We start from the raw sequence: 15,530 nt of genomic DNA, 5'->3' as shown, positions 1-15,530 counted from the left end.
TGAGCTACGGAGATGAGAAACAGCCAATGACCAATCTAACTTCTTCCTACTGAAAGGGGACGTGGTTTGGGTAGGGGTCACCCACAGTATAAGAGGAGTGAAACAATTTTGCAGTTGTCTGTATGTATTTATGGGTGCCTGGTTTGGGTCTCAAGGTCTGTATAACAAAAACATTAGTATTCGTATTTACAGTTTTAGTACAGCACTTAAGAGAACAGCAGACTAAAAAACAAATAATGAGCCCTAACATAAAGAGTGAGGGTCTTTGCTTCAGGAGTCCCTGTAGAACTGACCTGAAAACTTGAGTGATGCAGCTGAATGACCTTGAAAACAAATCAGATTTGAGGTCACCAATAGAGACTCAAAAACAATAGACCAAGTTGGAATCCAACAACAGGTATAATATAGTTTTTTTACCTGAGACATAATTTTTCTGTCTCCAGTTCCCTATTTTTACCAAAGACAAATCATAGCAGCACCAATTTATTTGCAAAACAAGTTTCAGTTCCATTATATTTGTCCTAATTATTTGCATAAAATGAATTATTTTCATAAGGAATTTGAGATTTAACCTTTTAAAAGCCTCTTGAGCCCAGCCAAGGATTTACCTGTGCCTACGGATACCCGTACAAATTGGATGAATTCCTCTCTTCTTGAAGTCTCAAAATAGCTTGGGGTTTCTGGGCTTGTCAAAAAGTGACATTCTTTACTTGCCACAGATCAGGAACCCTGTACAGGACAAGATATGAGGCCAGTTTGTCCAAGGGGCTTTTATTGGCTCTATAAATCAACCTCCATTCCACAAAGCAGTCTGAAAACACGTCATTCCAGTCAAAATCTTGGTAAAAATAACCAGTGTCTCTAATTGTGTTCTGTTATAAAAACTAATACCTATATTGCCATAAATTAAGACTATTCACCAATAGTAAAGTATACTCCTGTGAGCAAAATTTGGAGCACATTTCTCTCTACCTGATTTCTCCAGAATTTGATTTGGAAACTATTGGTTGTAAGAATTAAAACCAAAGTAATCAGCAACATTTTGAGTACTCATGCTATTAAGTCCTGCTCTACTTGATATTGGGCCAGCAATCCTTATGAACACCTCAGCTCTCCATGAGAGTACTGAAAGTTACTGTTCTCTATTTCAATGACACAATTTTAAAAGTTATCAGGAACCCATCAGAGCACCCAACAGAGTCTGATAGCTAGTTATAAAACCACCTTTTGAAAAGAATTAAAGTAAAACAAGAAATATATTTCTAAAATTAAAAATTAGATGACACCTTTGTATAAATAACTAAACATTCTGAAAATTTTCATGTATTCAAAGATAAGGAAATAGGGAACATCAAACTTTTTGTAACATAAAAGATTGGAAATACCATTACCATACTGGAGAATCAAATCAGTGTAACTATGGCACTGTGAAACAAAGAATTACTTACTTTCTGACTCACGAATCTCAGAGCAAACTTAGGCACTGCTGTGTTCCTCAGAGCTCGGAAGAAGTGTTGCATCACAAAGGATGGGCACGATACTCTGATAGTCCTCAAGTGTGCTCCAAAAAGGGGCCTGGTAATGTAGTGAAGCTCTAATGAGACAAATAGGCTGCTTATAAGGTTCTGGAGTGAACTCATATCATAGCGAGCAAGATTTTGGAGAAAGGTTGGATGATAATCCTGTGTGAGGTAGAATAAAGAGAACCAGTCCTATTAGAGCCTGTATCTATGTTGTTTCTAATTTTGGTGAAAAGGAGAAAAACCATCTTCAGACTGGAAAAGACAGATCAAACATGAGCAGGAAGGAGTAGGTGAGTTACTTAGGAGACACAGTGGGTACTTGTAGAGGCAAAGACACAAATATTGGCTCTCAAAACTGGCCCAAATGTTTTTTTCTCCAGGCACAAATAGAGTCCTTGTAAAACTCTCTGGCATTCAGAGGGATCAGGAAATCTTGCATCAGTGTGAACAGAGGTTCACAAGATGGGTAGGAACTGCTTCAATCTTTAGAAAGGAAGGAGTAGTCCTTGGGTTACTCCTCATATTGTAAGTTTATACTTCAAGACACCATACTATGCAATATGCCTGTGGACATGCTGGAGAAATGGACAAATGTGAGCTGATTAACACTAGATGGTTGAAGCCTTATAACACAGATGATAATGCACCGAATTACTGACTTTAATTTATTGATCTGGGTGATCCAGTAACAAATCTGTAAAGGAGAAATAAGGCTTTGTGCTTGAGCTAGTCCTCTTCAAGATGTTTTCAAAATATAAGCATCTTCTGCTCTGCGTGTAAGACTCCACAGTGTGTCAAACAAATTGGCCCTGTGTGAAGACTCCATGGCTTGCAGCCTGCTCACCCTTAGAGACTCCATTTTCCACACTTGCTCCCTGAGTGTCCCCAAGTAATCCCTCCTATGATGAACTTTGCCCTTTCATACATCTGAATATTTTCTCTGTATCTCCTCTGTTTGAAAGCTTTTTTTCTTCTTTACCTCCTGAATGAAATGCTATAAATGTTTGGGAAGTAGTAGGAAGATAGGTTTTAAAATTAGACAGACTAATTTTCAAATCTTGCCTCTTTTGCCTGAAAATAGCAGCACAACTGGAGCTGTTACTTAACCTCTCTTGACCTTAGTTAGAGTTCTTCTCCGTACAATGGATATGGAGAATGTCTCTAATTGAGACAGTTGTTTTTCAGGATCAAATTAGGTAATTAATATAATGCTTTTATCACAAGTGCTCATGTAGTAAAGATTAATAAATATTAGCTGCCATATTGTCATTGCTATTATCAGACCCGAGGCTGGATCAGGGTATCATTAGTAGTCTGGGCTTTGGCTAGATGTACCAGCTGTGTGACTGTGGACACTTTATTTAAACTCTCAGTGATTCAGCTCTCTTATCTGGAATATCAGGACAGTAAGGGTTGTTTTGGGAATTAAATGAGATAATGCACATAAAACTAGCATGTATCAAGCACTTAATAAATGTTAACTATTTTCATTAATAGTTGCATTAGTCAGGCTGCCATAACAAAATACCATAGGCGGGGGGCCCACACATCAGAAATTTATTTCTCACAATTCTGGAGACTGAGAAGTCCAAGTTCAAGGTGCTGGCAAGGTAGGTTTCATTCTGTATGTGCTTCTCCTTGCTTACATGTTGTCCCCATCCTGCTGCATGTTCACATGACCTCTTCTTTGTGAACACCAGGGAGAAGGAAGAAGTTCTCTGCTGTCTATTCTTATAAGGGCATTAATCCCATCAGACCAATTCCTTACCATATGGCCTCATTCAACATTTACTTCCATAAAGAGCCCTCTCCAAATATAGGCTCATTGGGGGTTAGGGCTTCAACATACAAATTTTGGGGAGGATAACAACATTCATCCTGTAACAGTATTACTATTGTTGCTGTTATTTTTTTTAAGGTCCAACATAAATATCACCTTATATTTTAAGCCTTTTCTTACTTTCTCAAAATGCTTTCCTCATTGTATTTATGTCTTTATGTATAGAGATGTATTTCCTCTTAAAAAAGGTTTAAGTTACTGGCATCACATATAACTGGCTCACAAGAAACTTCAATAGACCTTTACTGCAAAAATGATAGAACAAACACATTCATATGGAATTGATACCACACTTATTGTATGTGACTGTAGACAGGTGGAGTAGTTACAGTGGGTGGAAGTTATGTGGATTCTGGGTTAATACTGAAAGAACTTTCTTATAATTAATGTTGGCTGAAATTGAAATAGTTTGCCTCTGTGGTAGCATTACCAATTTATTCAGCTACTTGGTTCTAAATAGACTTGCCCCAGTGACATGGTGACATGTTCATGGCTGAAAACTACCAAGTTACATGGGCCAATGCACTTCCTCTTTATGGGCTTCAAGTGTAAAATGAGAAAGTTGGTATAGATCTTTTTCTAAATTGTTTTTCATTTCTTCTTTGTTGCCATGGAGATGATTTTTCTATTTTTGGTTGTCACGTTCTAGAGTTTTTTTTTTTCCTAAGAAGTCAAATATGCAGGTGAGTATTCACCTTAATCTTAAGCCCCAAGTTATCTGCTTCTTTTACTCACAACACATTTAGTTAAAAGAGCAGAAAGTCACTTGAGCTAGCTTAAGTAAAGGAAGGTTTATTGTAAGGACATAGCAGGCAACTTCATGAGCATTCAATAATAAGAAATAAAAGAATTGGACCTGAAAAGTCAAATTCCAAGGCTATGTCTTCTTCCCTGCCTAATGACAGCATTAAATTTAATCTCCAATCCTCTCCCCTTGCCTGTTCCATCATCTCTCTTTTGAATTACTGGCCTTCTCTGTTTCTTCATGAGTGTGCCCAACCATTGGTGCTATGTCATTTTGATGATAACTGCCCGCTCAACTCTATCAATAATGACACAACAAAAACAAATTAAGCCAGACTTTCATCTCTATACCCCTTAATTCAGTTGGTTGAAATGAGAAACCTGATTTTTTCAGAACTAGCCTTGGATGGTGGCCCTTGGGTTGGGCCTCCCTTGTACCAAGTAGTTGTGGGTGGTGGTAAGTGGAAATAGGATCACAACTTCCAGGAACTACACTTAGGAAAATAAAACCAACTGATAAAATAGCCGCAGAGATGGTCTATAAATATGCAAAGAGTCCTATAATAAACTGCTGAATTTAAAAGAACTTCAGGGAATGAAACATGAAACATGGTCTAGGGAAAACAGTAAGATTCTCAAGATGCTAGCAGGATAATGTGGACCCTCAGAGTGAAGCCATGTGGTTCCCAGTAGGGTTGACTTGAGAAAGTGTGCTTCTGTTGATATGGTTTTTCCTTTTGTTTGTTAAGATATAACATATATATGTATTATACATATATGTTATATATAATATATATGTTATATATCTCTATATAATATATATAAAGCAAAAAAAGCAGGGGTTGCAATCCAGTCTCTGATAAAACAGACTTTAAACCAACAAAGATCAAAAGAGACAATAATGGTAAAGGGATCAATGCAACTAGAAGAGCTAACTATCCTAAATATATATGCACCCAATGCAGGAGCACCCAGATTCATAAAGCAAGTCCTTAGAGATCTACAAAGAGACTTAGACTCCCACACAATAATAATGGGAGAATTTAACATCCCACTGTCAATACTGGACAGATCAATGAGACAGAAGGTTAACAAGGATATCCAGGACTTAAATTCAGCTCTGTACCAAGCAGACCTAATAGACATCTGCAGAACTCTCTACCCCAAGTCAACAGAATATACATTCTTCTCAGCACCACATCGCACTTATTCCAAAACTGACCACATAAATGGAAGTAAAGCACTCCTCAGCAAATGTAAAAGAACAGAAATCACAACAAGCTGTCTCTCAGACCACGGTGCAATCCAATTAGAACTCAGGATTAAGAAACTCACTCAAAACTGCACAACTACATGGAAACTGAGCAACCTGATACTGAATGACTACTAGGTAAATAATGATATGAAGGCAGAGATAAAGATATTCTTTGAAACAAATGAGAACAAAGACACAACGTACCAGGATCTTTGGGACACATTTAAAGCAGTGTGAAGAGGGAAATTTATAACACTAAATGCCCACAGTAGAAAGCAGGAAAGATCTAAAATTGACACCCTAACATTACAATTAAAAGAACTAGAGAAGCAAGAGCAAACAAATTCAAAAGCTAGCAGAAGGCAAGAAATAACTACAATCAGAGCAGAACTGAAGGAGAAGGAGACACAAAAAACCCATAAAAAAAAATCAATGAATCCAGGAGCTGATTTTTTGAAAAGCTCAACAAAATTGATAGACCGCTAGCAAGACTAATAAAGAAGAAAAGAGAGAAGAATCAAATAGATGCAATAAAAAATGATAAAGGGGATATCACCACGGATCCCACAGAAATGCAAACTACCATCAGAGAATAGTATAAACACCTCTATGCAAATAAACTAGAAAATCTAGGAGAAATGGATAAATTCCTGGATGCATAAACCCTCCCAAGACTAAACCAGGAAGAAGTTGAATCTCTGAATAGACCAATAACAGGCTCTGAAATTGAGGCAATAATTAATAGCCTACCAACCCAAAAAAAGTCCAGGACCAGACAGTTTAACAGCTGAATTCTACCAGAGGTACAAAGAGGAGCTCGTATCATTTCTTCTGAAACTATTCCAATCAATAGAAAAAGAGAAACTCCTCCCTAACTCATTTTATGAGGCCAGAATCATCATGATATCAAAGCCTGGCAGAGACACAACAAAAAAAGAGAATTTTAGACCAATATCCCTGATGAACATCGATGCAAAAATCCTCAGTAAAATACAGGCAAACCGAATCCAGCAGCACATCAACAAGCTTACCCACCATGGTTAAGTGGGCTTCATCCCTAGGATGCAAGGCTGGTTCAACATATGCAAATCAATAGACATAATCCATCCCATAAACAGAACCAAAGACAAAAACCACATGATTATCTCAATAGATGCAGAAAAGGTCTTTGACAAAATTCAACAGTCCTACATGCTAAAAACTCTCAATAAACTAGGTATTGATGGAACGCACCTCAAAATAATAAGAGCTATTAATGACAAACCCACAGCCAATATCATACTGAATGGGCAAAAACTGGAAGCACTCCCTTTAAAAACTGGCACAAGACAAGGATGCCCTCACTCACCACTCCTATTCAACATGGTGTTGGAAGTTCTGGCCAGGGCAATCAGGAAACAGGAAGAAATAAAGAGTATTCAATTAGGAAGTGAGGAAGTCAAATTATCCCTGTTTGCAGATGACATAATTATATATTTAGAAAACTCCATCATCTTAGCCCAAAATCTTCTTAAGCTGATAAGCAACATCAGCAAAGTCTCAGGATACAAAAATCAATGTGCAAAAATCATAAGCATTCCTATACACCATTAACAGACAAACAGAGAGCCAAATCATGAGTGAACTCCCATTCACAATTGCTACAAAGAGAATAAAATACCCAGGAATCCAACTTACAAGGGATGTGAAGGACCTTTTCAAGAACTACAAACCACTGCTCAACAAAATAAAAGAGGATACAAACAAGTGGAAGAACATTCCATGCTCATGGGTAGGAAGAATCAATATTGTGAAAATGGCCATACTGCCCAAGATAATTTATGGATTCAATGCCATCCCCGTCAAGCTACCAATGACTTTCTTCACAGAAAAACTACTTTAAAGTTCATATGGAACCAAAATAGATCCTGCATTGCCAAGACAATCCTAAGCAAAAAGAACAAAGCTGGGGCATCACGCTACCTGACTTCAAACTATACTACAAGGGTACAGTAACCAAAACAGCATGGTACTGTTACCAAAACAGATACATAGACCAATGGAACAGAACAGAGGCCTCAGAAATAACACCAAACATCTACAACCATCTGATCTTTGACAAACCTGACAAAAACAAGAAATGGGGAAAGGATTCCCTGTTTAATAAATGGTGCTGGAAAAACTGCCTAGCCATATGTAGAAAGTTGAAACTGGATCCCTCCCTTACACCTTATACAAAAATTAATTCAAGATGGATTAAAGACTTAAGTGTTAGACCTAAAACCATAAAAACCCTAGAAGAAAACCTGGGCAATACCATTCACGACATAGGCATGGGCAAGGACTTCATGACTAAAACACCAAAAGGCAACAAAAGCCAAAATAGACTAACGGGATCTAATTAAACTAAAGATCTTCTGCATGGCAAAAGAAACTACCATCAGAGTGAACAGGCAACCTACAGAATGGGAGAAAAATTTTGCAATCTACCCATCTGACAAAGGGCTGATATCTAGAATCTACAAAGAATTTACAAGAAAAAAACAAACAACCCCATTGAAAAGTGGGCAAAGGATATGAACAGACACTTCTCAAAAGAAGACATTTATGAAGCCAACAGACACATGAAAAAATGCTCATCATCACTGGTCATCAGAGAAATGCAAATTAAAACCACAATGAGATACCATCTCACACCAGTTAGAATGGTGATCATTAAAAAGTCAGGAAACAACAGATGCTGGAGAGGATGTGGAGAAATAGGAACGCTTTTACACTGTTGGTGGGAGTGTAAAGTAGTTCAACCATTGTGGAAGACGGTGTGGCGATTCCTCAAGGATCTAGACTGGAAATATCATTTGATCCAGTGATCCCATTACTGGGTATATACCCAAATGATTATAAATCATGCTACTATAAAGACACATGCACACACAAGCTTATTGCAGCACTACTGACAATAGCAAAGACTTGGAACTAACCCAAATGTCCATCAATGATAGACTGGATTAAGAAAATGTGGCACATATACACCATGGAATACTATGCAGACATAAAAAAGGATGAGTTCATGTCCTTTGTAGGGACATGGATGAAGCTGGAAACCATCATTCTCAGCAAACTATCACAAAGACAGAAAACCAAACACCTCATGTTCTCACTCTTAGGTGAGAATTGAACAATGAGAACACTTGGACACAGAGCGGGGAGCATCACACCTACTGGGGCCTGTCAGGTGTTGGGGGACTAGAGGAGGGATAGCATTAGGAGAAATACCTATTGTAAATGACGAGTGGGTAGGTGCAGTAAACCAACATGGCACATGTATACCTATGTAACAAACCTGCACGTTGTGCACACGTACCCTGGAACTTAAAGTATAATAAAAAATAAAATAAAAAAAAGTTTCCATTCCACCCAAGTAAATGCCTTAGAAATAAAATTTATGGAACATACGATATTTCTTTAACTTTATAATAAATTGCTAAGTTGTTTTGCAAAGTGCTTGCAACATTTTACATTCCACAAGCAATATGAGAATTCCTGTTCCTCTGTATCTTCTGGATGTGTCAGTTATTTTTATTTTTTAGCAGTTTAAGTAGATGTGTAGTGCTATCTCATTGTGGTCTTAATTTGCATTTTTCTAATGACTAATGATTTTGAACATCTTTTTGTGTATTTATTTGCCATCTGTATATTGTCTTTGATAAATTGAGTCTTTCACCAATTTATATTAGGTTGAATGTTTTCTTATTTTTGAATTTTCATAGTTTTTAATGTATTTCACACATGCATATACACACTCACTTGCTTAATCAGTTATTAACAGATTTTCCTCCCTGTGTAAAGCTTATACATCTATATATATATATTTAAAAAACAACATTTTCAACTAATTTTAGACTTACAGAATACAGAAACAGTTTCCTTTTGTTCTTCACCCTACTTTGTCTATGTTACCATCTCACATGTTCCCTTAATAGCATTGTTTGAAGAGCAGAAGTTCTTAATTTTGGTCAAGTCCAATTTATCATTTCTTTTTCCTTTGCAAAACATGTTTTTGGTTTCCTGTCTAAGAAGGCTTTACCTAACTCAAAGTCGCAAAGGTTTTCTCTGTTTTCTTCTGGAATATTTAGAGTTTTAGGACATATGTTTATATCACCAATTTTGAGTAGATTTTGTATACAGAGTGAAGTGTGGATTACATTTTATTTTAGCTTTTTTTTTCACAAATAAATATCCAAGTATTCTAGTACTGTTTATTAAAAAAAAAAACTATCCTGTTTTCACTAAATTTTGTTGAAAATCTCTCGACCATGGGAGCTTATTTGTTGTGTTGAAAATCTCTCGACCATGGGAGCTTATTTCTGTATTGTATCTTACTGCATGCATCTATATTCTTTCACTAACACTATATTGCTTTGATTACTGAATGTTATAAGTCTTAAAATCAGATAACATGAGTTCTCCAAATTTGTTCTTTCCAAAGTTGTTTTGACTCTACTCCTTTTGCATTTTCACATAAATCATAGAATCACTAAGTCTGTTTCTACGTTTCCCTGCTGTGATTTGGATTGGAATTTTGTTGAATCTATAGAATCACTTTGGGGACAATTAACATGTTAACAAATAGTTTCTAAAATAAGAATTTTAGGCTATTGATATGTGACCTTTTTCTTTTCTAATATACAGTTATGTACTACATAATGATGTTTTGGTCAATGATGGACTCTGTATATGATGGTGGTTCCACAAGTGTACAATATTATATTTTTTCCATGTTTACATATGTTTAGAAACACAAATACTTACCATTGTTTATAACTGCCTACAGCATTCAGTATAGTGGCATACTGTACAGGTTAGCAGCCTAGGAGCAATAGGCTATACCATGTAGCCTAGGTGTGTAGTAGGCTCTACCATCCGGATTTGTGTAAGTCTACTCTATGATGGTCTCACAATGACTAAATCACCTAACAACACCTTTCTCACAACATCGCCCTGTTGTTAAATGATGCATGACTGTACATGTATACTGCTATAAATTTACCTCTATTTGCATCCAAAATTTGATATGCTATAATTTTTATTTTATTCAACTTAGAGTATTCACTAATAACCTGTTTAATTTTTTAAACTTAAACCATATAGTAATTAGAAGTTTGCTGTGTAGTTTCAAATAATTGTTTTGTTTTCACTGAGACCTTTGTGTTATTGAATTTTAATTTGATTTTTCTTTATACAAAATAGTTCATAGGATTCTAATCTTTTAAAAGTTATTTAGAATTGTTTGATTACCCCAAATGTGTTCTATCTTGGAAAATATTCACATACACTCGAAAAAAAAAATGGATTTTATTTGGCTGTGGGACAGAGTATTTGATAAATATCAGAGTTCTTTTAAAATTAAGCTTATAAAATAAATAGCTATTATTTCTTCAAAATTTCTTCTTCCCTCACTTTTTTTCATTGATTCCAATTATGCATATATTGGCCCAAATGAAGTTGTCCTATAGTCACTCATTAGTACTCTTCTTCTGCCCAAATATTCTTTGTTTTAGATATTTTAATGGCTGTATCTTCAATTTACTAATGTATTCCTCTGCTGTGTTGAATCTGCTGTTCCTTTCATTTAGTTATTTTTCATCTCAGACATTGTAGTTTTCATTTCCAGAAACTCAATTTGGATTTTATTTTTTGTATCTTTGTGTCTCATGATTATGCTCTTTTCTACTTTCTTAAATATATAAAAAAGTTATAAATATATAAATATATAAAAAAAAGCATATTTATGTCTTGTAAACTTATTTAATATCTGGACATTTTTATCTAGATGCCCAATATTATGATTTTATGTTAATTGGGTCTGTATCCTTTTCCTCTTTAGTTGTAAGTTATAACTATCTTACATTGTCTTTCTAAGTATTCTCCTATTATTATTAGACAATTATTAGTTCTTGTTCAAGTAACCTGTAAACAGCTTGATATTTTTGAAGCTTGATTTTAAGGCTTGTTAGATTGAACCAGACCAGCATTTAGTGCAGGACCTATTTTCCCCACTTTTGAATCAAAACCCTTGGGTTAATTCTTTCCAATTCCTTATGTATTATTTATTTATTTGTTTGTTTGTTTTACTTGGAACAGTGCAAACAGTAGCTCTTCCTGGCCTCATGTTAGCTTTGGAGATTCTTCCACCTGCTCCTTTCATGTGCTTGTCTTCCAAGCTTCGGGTGTTTTCTTCACTTGCACGCACTAAGCAGTGCTGTGTTATACACTTGAGGGAGACCTTTTGCAAACTCTGGAGCTAACCTACCAAGCAGTTCTCTTCTCTAGGATACTTTGTCCTAAAATCTCTAACTATTTTTGTTCTATCCAAACTCTGCTCTTCATCTGCTAACATCCAGGCATTCACTGGGCTGTTTTTATTTTTCCTTTTCGCTAGGACCCAGAATCTCTCTCCAGGCAGCAAGCGTGGGCAACTGCAGTGCTCTTAACATTTGCTTTCCCACTCATAGGGATTTTCAGTGTCTCAAAAAATGTTGTTTCATATATTTTTCCATCATTTTTAGTGTTTAAGGTGAGGGGACAAGTCTGGTTTTTGTTACTTCATCTTGTAAGAAACAAAAGTGCCTCTGTAAATATAATTCTCATTGAGAACAATAAAAACCAAATAATAACAAAAGGGCTTTCCAAAAAACAAGGTGTGATGGATCTCATAATACTGAAACAATAGAATATTTTAGAAGCAGAGCAAACAAGACCATATGGAGAGAATACACAACTATTTGAATTACATGTAAATTAAGTAGTAAAACATATGTCAAAATGTCTATCATGGGGTTTGACTCAGATTAGAAACTTTAATATTAGGAATGGGGGATGGTGATGTTCTGCAATTCTGTTCATTTTCTTCCATTAAATTCCTTTTTTTTTCTGAATCAATAGTGGTTCAGGAATTATCAATCAGGCAGTTAGAGAGATGACTTACAAATTATAATACAACTTACAGAGTGTATTGTGACTTACAGAGGCTGTGAAATAAGTTATTTTGAATATTGAATTGCCTGTTTTTCTTAGTCTAGGGGAAGTATTCTTGAAATTGGAATTCTGTTTTTAAGTAGAAAGCAGACATGTTTAGTTCCAATATAGTGTTTATTTCTCTGAAATTAATATCAAAATTCAGACTATTTAGTGTTTAGGCCTTTCCAAAATATATTTTCAAGGTCTAAAAAGAGTTAAGCTTCATTTTGTATGAATATTCTCAGAAGAATACTCCTCAAGTAAATTCCCACCACATCCTCATATTTACACTGCTTTTAAATAATGAAGCAATGCAAATTGTTTTTCATGCATATGGATTAGAACGTTCAATTAGTTTCCAATTATGTACCTGACTGCTTTTAAGAAATTCCAAGTTTGTATTATGGTAGCACCAGCTCCTTCTCTTTCTTTTTAACCTTAAGCAATTTTAAGAAATCATCTGGCAATATTAACGGCATCTCATGAACTAAGGAAGAAAGAGTTCATGAAGCTTCAAAATAAAAGAAGTCTAGCAGAGCTCAAATATTATAGCACAGGTTTCCTGTCTTGTCTACTGGATTCAATTCAATTAATGGCACTATTTGCAGAGGAGCATAAAGAACACTTCAAGGTGTTTACAAACTGGAAGAGCTGGACAATAGGGACCAGAAGACACACCCTGAGGTTCATTATCCACTTACTCATTCCTCTCTTTAATAATTCACAGGATTTGTACTTTGCTGATACTTACTAAACAAAGAGCTGGAGACTGTCAGGAGACGAGTATGAAGACACGTCAGACAAGAATGCAGCCTCTAATGAGTCTACTGAGCTGTCTACACTGATCATAATCAACCAGTCATGATAAGCATTCTCTTTTGTTAGATGCTTGCTCTGTGACTGGCACTTTTATATGGTTTAACTAGTTGACTCTTCCCAGTAGCACTGTCCAGAAGGTGCTATTCTTCCAATTTTATAGATGAGGTAATAGGAAAAAATAGCATTCACTAAATTACTGAGGAAATAGTGGAGTTGCAGTTCAAACCAAGATCTATTTGACTCTAAAATGATTTTTTTTCCACTATGAGGCATGATTCCATTTTCCTCAAGATTTCTCTCATAAATTAGTATCTTAGGCCGGGCGCGGTGGCTCACGCCTGTAATCCCAGCACTTTGGAAGGCCAAGGCAGGTGGATCACGAGGTCAGGAGATTGAGACCATCCTGGCTAACATGGTGAAACCCCGTCTCTACTAAAAAATACAAAAAATTAGCTGGGCGTGGTGGCGGGCGCCTGTAGTCCCAGCTAAGGCAGGAGAATGGCGTGAACCCGGGAGGCGGAGCTTGCAATGAGCCGAGATCGCACCACTGCACTCCAGCCTGGGCGACAGAGCAAGACTCCGTCTCAAAAAAAAAAAAAAAAAAAAAAAAAAAAATTAGTATCTTAGAGATAAACTTGAAAAAGAAAGAACAGGACAAAAATAGAAAAGAGTAAAATTGACCATATATGCTGGCCTCATCCTCTCTCTGTATAGGGCAGACCCTGCGCCTAAGGACATGAACTGCTCTGCTCACCAGCTTCCCTGGACTGGCTTAGCTGTTCACACTGGCCTCCTTGATTACTCCAGGCACATTCTCATCTTAGGACCCTTGCCTTTATTGTCCTCTTTGCCTTGGAGCTCTTTCCCCGGAGATTCTTATAGCCACCACACTTAACTGCCTCATGTCTGTTTAAATGCCACATTCTGAATAAACTCTTTCATGACCACACTAAGGAAAATTGTAACCATCTCAGCAGCATTTTATCATTCTTCCTGGCTTGATTTTTCCATTGCATGTGTTAGCTTTTAATATATACATTTTGCATATAAATGTCTTCCTTATTTTGTTTATTGTGTCTTACCCAGTTAGAAAGTAAATTTCATGAGGCCAGGTATTTTGTTTAGTGGTGTAATCTCAGCTCTTAAAACAGTGGATGGTGCTTAATAGATGTCATTTATCAGGGTTGGTATAACAAATTACCACACACTGGGTGGCTTGACATAGCTATTTTTTTAAAATTTCATATATAAGTGAGATCATACACAAAGATAGAGCATGAAACTGCAGTTATCATGGGTGGTAGGGGGAGAAGAAATGGGGAGATGTAGGTAAAAGGATACAAAGTATCCTTACATATCCTTACAGGTATGTAAGATGAACAAGTCTAGAGATCTAATGTGTAACATGACTATAATTAATAAAATTGTATTGTATTAGGAATTTTTGTAAAATAAGTAGATTTTACCTGCTCATGTCACAAAAATGAGATCATATGTTAATCTGCTTCACCATTATAGTACTTATTTGTATCTACATATATATCCCATAGTATCATGTTGTAAACCTTAAATATACACAATAGAAATAGAAATTAAAAAAACACACAGCAGGTTTTTATTCCCTCCCAGCTCTTTAGGATAATGATTTGAAAGGAAAGTGTCAGTTGGCAGGTCCATGCTCTTTCTGAAGGGTTTTGAAAGAAAGCCCTTCCTTGTCTTTCCCTGGCTTCTGCTGATTCCTGGCAATCCTTGGTGTTCTGTGGCTTGCAGCTGAATCCTTTCAGTCTTTGTCTCCATTGTTATACAGTGTTTTCCCCGTGTGTGTGTGTGTGTGTGTGTGTGTGTGTGTGTGTGTCTTGTGCCATGCCTTCTTCCTATAAGGCACCAATCATTCAATTTAGGACCCACACTAATCCAGAATGACCTCATCTTAACTAATCACATCTATGATAATTCTATTTCTAAATAAAGTACATTTTGAGGTTCCAGGTAGACATAAATTCTTGAGGGGAGGGGGCATTTATTCAAACCACAGCACTTGGTATACAACGCATGCTTGTTGAGTGATAGACTGTATAAATGTCCTGCACCTGCCCTACCCTGGGTTCCTTGCTCAAACGTATTGTAGCCCAGGAGACTCTTTGTCTATGGCCAATTGATTAAAGAAATGGGCCCAATTTGTTCATACTTGACTGTGTCCATGCCTTTGAATCTCAGTTTAGCCATTCAGCTGGCATTAGCCAATAAGACATTGCAAACATGATGCAGAGATTGGAGGTATTTGGCGTTAAGGCTTGTTTGCTATCTTAGGAACCCTGAGCCCTTCATGTGAACATGACTTGTGTAGAAA

The sequence above is a fragment of the Pongo abelii genome, chromosome 6 (genome assembly GCF_028885655.2).
Source record: "Pongo abelii isolate AG06213 chromosome 6, NHGRI_mPonAbe1-v2.0_pri, whole genome shotgun sequence".
Lineage (NCBI taxonomy): Eukaryota > Metazoa > Chordata > Mammalia > Primates > Hominidae > Pongo > Pongo abelii.
Note: the sequence above shows the minus strand (reverse complement) of the source record.